Below are 5000 nucleotides of genomic sequence, written 5' to 3'. Positions count from 1 at the left end.
GAAACAAACCATCATCCTTTTACAATTAATCATTCATAAGGAGAGCACTTGTTGACAGAAGAAAAAAAAAAAATAATAATTAATCAGATAAATCAGATATATGTCATCGTAAATGAATATAGAAAATTATCTGTGTCATTCTCGGCAAATATTAATGTCACGATTTACAGCAAATACAGGCTTTATTTTTAAATTTACATTCATTACGCAGTCTTTATTAGGTAAGGCTTAATGTTCTCATACCAATCATGATATCAACAAGTCATTAAATAAACTGTATGCAGGAAAAGTTTATACATATTTATCTATACATATTTATCTACAAATCTTTTAATTAAAGTAATATTTTATAAAATTATTCTAGAGATCAAGTCGATCATTTGTTTCCGAACAAAAAAGTTTTAGTTCATAAAAAATTATACATTTCTATATGTAAAATACGGTGTTGCTTAAAGGATCATAAATATAAGCAGTGCGGCGGTGAAACTCTAAATAATGTAACCTTGTAAATGATAACTATAATAACAGTCGAAAGGATATTGATAAGTAAAATAAAATAAGTAAAAAAAAATAATAATGGATAACAAAAATTCATAATAGTGATAAACAATATAATGTTATTAACAACGATTGTGATGATCGTGATGATGATGATCGTGATGATGATGATGATGGTAAGACGGTGATAACAACGGCAAAAGTGAATGATTAATAAGAAGAACAATAAACAGGCAAAAATATACACAAAATTTTAGAAAAATAATCCAAAACGAGAGAAAATTCTTGATTAATGAAAATAAAAGAAAAACAAACAAAAATCAAACTTAAGAGGAACAAAAAACAGCCTAGTCCTAGAAAAACCCGAGCCTACAGACCAGAAGATCCAGGAACTTAGGCCTCGTAAATGGGGTCCTTCGTGGCGCATAGCACTGTCTCCCCCCGACCATTCGAAAGCCCGAGCCACTGTGAACATCGCTTGTCTTATTTAAATCCAGGGAGAGAGAGAGATAAAAAAAGAAAAAATCTTTCGTATGCCTGATATTTTATTGTTATTTATTTTGGATTTGATTGTATTCCTTTGTAAAAATATCTTTGTATGTATATTGCTTTATATTGTTATTTTTCTTGATGGTTAACATTCTCATCGTTATTGTAACAATCGTCGTGACTGTTATTATTTGTCTCGTTGTCATATACTGTTCCATTGTTTTATTATTTCTATTAAAACCAATATTGTTAGTGTTGTCTTTTACTGTTACATTTTATGATTATCAGTATTATAATTATTGTTGTTGTTATTATCATCATTATCGTTATCGTTATCGTTATCGTTATCGTTATCATTATCATTATCATTATCATCATCATTATCATCATTATCATAAAAATAATAATAATTATTAATAATATTATTATTATTATCATAATCACATTTATGATGATGATGATGATTTCGTAATTTTTATTTAATAATAATAATTTTATTATAACAACAACAAAACAACACAACAACAACAGTAACAACAACAACAACAACAACAATAATAATAATAATAATAATAATAATAATAATAATAATAATAATAATAATAATAATAATAATAATAACAATACCTCATTCCTCTAAATCTGTGGTTGGCAGCCTTCCTTTTTCCATATCGCGACCCTTCATAAACCTCTAACACATCCGCGTCAGCCAGACATCTTTTTTTTTTTTAAGGTCAGAGGGGGAAACAGTATTTATCAGTCTGCACATTATTTATCTATTCGGTTGTTATTTAATTTAGCCAACAATGTTTTTCTTCCGCCAAGGTTATGTGACGACCCTCCCCCCCCCACTCACCCCAACCCTGTTCGCCCTCCGCCACTCCCTCGGGAAACTGGACCCCACAGCTGTAAATACATCATGTACTCGCTGTTTTTTCAGTGTCTGGCCCCAACACAAAAATGACAAAACAATAGATCAGCGATATGCGCCGATCTCTCCTATAATGTAACATTTCACTCCGTAAGTAAAAATGAGTCCCGCTGCACTCCACTTTCGTTAAAGATACCTCAGTCGCCTCTCTTCAGCATCTTTGTCTTCTCTGGGATGATATCTGGACTCTTCATACCTTTTCTAACATCTTCCTATTAATCTTTTTCTACATTATCTAACCTTCTCTCCCTCACATTTTTATTCCATTTATAACATCTTCCTAATCCATCGCGCTTTGCCGTTGATCTTTTTCTACATTATCTACCCTTCCCTCCCTCACATATTTATTCCTTTTCCCGAACACAGTCTCTTTTCATCTACAGCTTTTATAACCGTAACCAGGTGCACTTCCATCCTAGAGCGGTCCCACAGTTTGGCAGATCTTAAACCTTCCGCACTTCTCTTTCCTCCTTTCGTTACTGGTGCGATTTTCTGTCTCACTATCCCACTTCTTTTTTTCTCATCCTCTTCCCTCTTACATATTCTTGGACCTCCTCATTCCACCAACAGTACTAACACACACACACACACACACATATATATACATATATATATATATATATATATATATATATATATATATATATATATATAATACACACACACACACACACACACACACACACACACACACACACACACACACACACACACACACACACACACACACACACACATATAGACAGATGTGAGTGAGTGAGTGTGTGTGTGTGTGTGTGTGTGTGTGTGTGTGTGTGTGTGTGTGTGTGTGTGTGTGTGTGTGTGTGTGTGTGTGTGTGTGTTGAATGTATATAAATATATATATATATATATATATATATATATATATATATATATATATATATATGTATATATGTATATATACATATATACAGGGGCGAGGTGTGGTGATCTTAGATAAGAATGAATACATCGAAAAGATGGAAAGCATCCTAAGAGATAAAACTAAATTCATTCAAATTGAAGATGACTGCACCTCTCTCATTATCAAAAGAGAAGATCAACTTAATAACATGTTAAGAAAACTCAAAGATAGTCATTCAATTGATAAAGATACATATTCACATCTGCTCACTTCTGGATCAAAACCAGGCGTTCTGTATGGGCTTCCAAAAGTCCATAAAACAGGCTGCCCTCTCAGACCAATACTTTCAGCTATTGGCACTTTAAACTATAATATCTCAAAGTATTTTGTTCCCATTCTCAAAACACTGACTATCAATGAATTCACAATACATGATACTTTCTCATTTGTAAAAACAATATTAGATATTCCCAGTGCTGACAGTTATATAATGGCAAGTTTTGATGTTACCAATCTATTCACAAATGTCCCTCTTACTGAAACAATTGAAATCATCATTGAATCTCTGTTCAACCACACCACTCACGTCAATGGCTTGAATAAGGTACAATTCAAGAAATTGCTAGAAATTGCCACTAAAGATATGACATTCTTCTTTGATGGCAAATTATATAAACAAGTTGATGGAGTGGCTATGGGTAGTCCCTTAGGCCCAACACTTGCAAATATATTCATGTGTTTTCATGAAAAGAGATGGCTCACAAACTGCCCCCCTGACTTTAGACCTTCTCATTATTATAGATATGTTGACGATACATTTCTTTTGTTTAAATCACAGCTACAAGTTCAGAAATTCCTGCAGTATATGAACAGTCTGCACAAGAATATCAAATTTACTTGTGAGTTAGAATCCAATGGTAAACTTCCTTTCTTGGATGTCAGCATAACCAGAGATAACAATAGGTTTTCAACTGCAACATACAGGAAACCTACATACACAGGCCTCACCACAAAGTTCGATTCCTTCATTCCTATCAAGTACAAAACTAATTTGATAAATACCCTTATCAATAGAGCATACAAAATATCAAAGTCATATCAAATATTCACCAAGGAAATAGACTTTATCACTGACACACTAAGAAGGAATGGTTTTCCACTGTTTGTCATTCAGAGGTCCATCAGGCAAACCCTAAATAACATCTTTGTAAAAAGAGAACCAGTACAACTTGCCGCCAAAGATATAATCTACATAAACCTTCCATACATAGGACCCATGAGTTATACTATTAGAAGAAAATTATTAAACCTTGTAAACATACACTATTCAACTGTATATCTAAGGATACTTTTCACGTCCACAAACACCATTGGTCACTACTTCAAAGTCAAAGACAAGATTCCCAACTTATTATGTTCATCTGTCATCTATAAATTTACGTGCAGCAGCTGCAATGCTGCTTACATTGGAAAGACTTCTAGGAATCTTTTCATTCGTGCAGATGAACATAAGGGTGTTTCATACAGAACGGGGAGACCACTAGGGAAACCCATGAATTCCCCGGTGTGTGAACATTGTCAACAATATAACTATAGCTTGTCTAGACATGACTTCAAAATAATAGATTCATCATCCTTTGCTTCTGACCTCTCCATATTAGAAAGTTTGTGGATATGGAAGGGACGACCAAAGCTTAATGAATATTTAACCTCCACTGACATCGAATTGCTCCGCTCTTAACTACAATAGTTGACCCTGTCTGAAAAACCCCTACATTTTCTATACATCCCAATGTTCCAATAATATTACCAAATGTAAACAGGAAATGACAAATGACAGGTGCGTTCGCGTCATTCTCTGTATATTTTGTACATGTTATATTAATTAACTATATCTCACAGTAATGTTATATTATTCAATTTAAGAATTATTATATTGTTTCTAGACCTTCATAGTTATATGTCGTGTTGATATTGCAGCTAATCATTGATAATGGGTGACGACCTTTACACCCGAAACGTCTGACAATAAAGATGCTGTTCCCGATAAGCCTGGTTTATCTGTTCCTTATACGCCTCCGCTTCCCGACTGGAAGTTCAATCACTACGATTATATATATTATATATATATATATATATATATATATATATATATATATATATATATATATATATATATATGTGTGTGTCTGTGTGTGTGTGTGTGGTGTGTGTGTG

Source organism: Penaeus monodon, chromosome 11 (assembly GCF_015228065.2).
Source record: "Penaeus monodon isolate SGIC_2016 chromosome 11, NSTDA_Pmon_1, whole genome shotgun sequence".
Taxonomy (NCBI): domain Eukaryota; kingdom Metazoa; phylum Arthropoda; class Malacostraca; order Decapoda; family Penaeidae; genus Penaeus; species Penaeus monodon.
Note: the sequence above shows the minus strand (reverse complement) of the source record.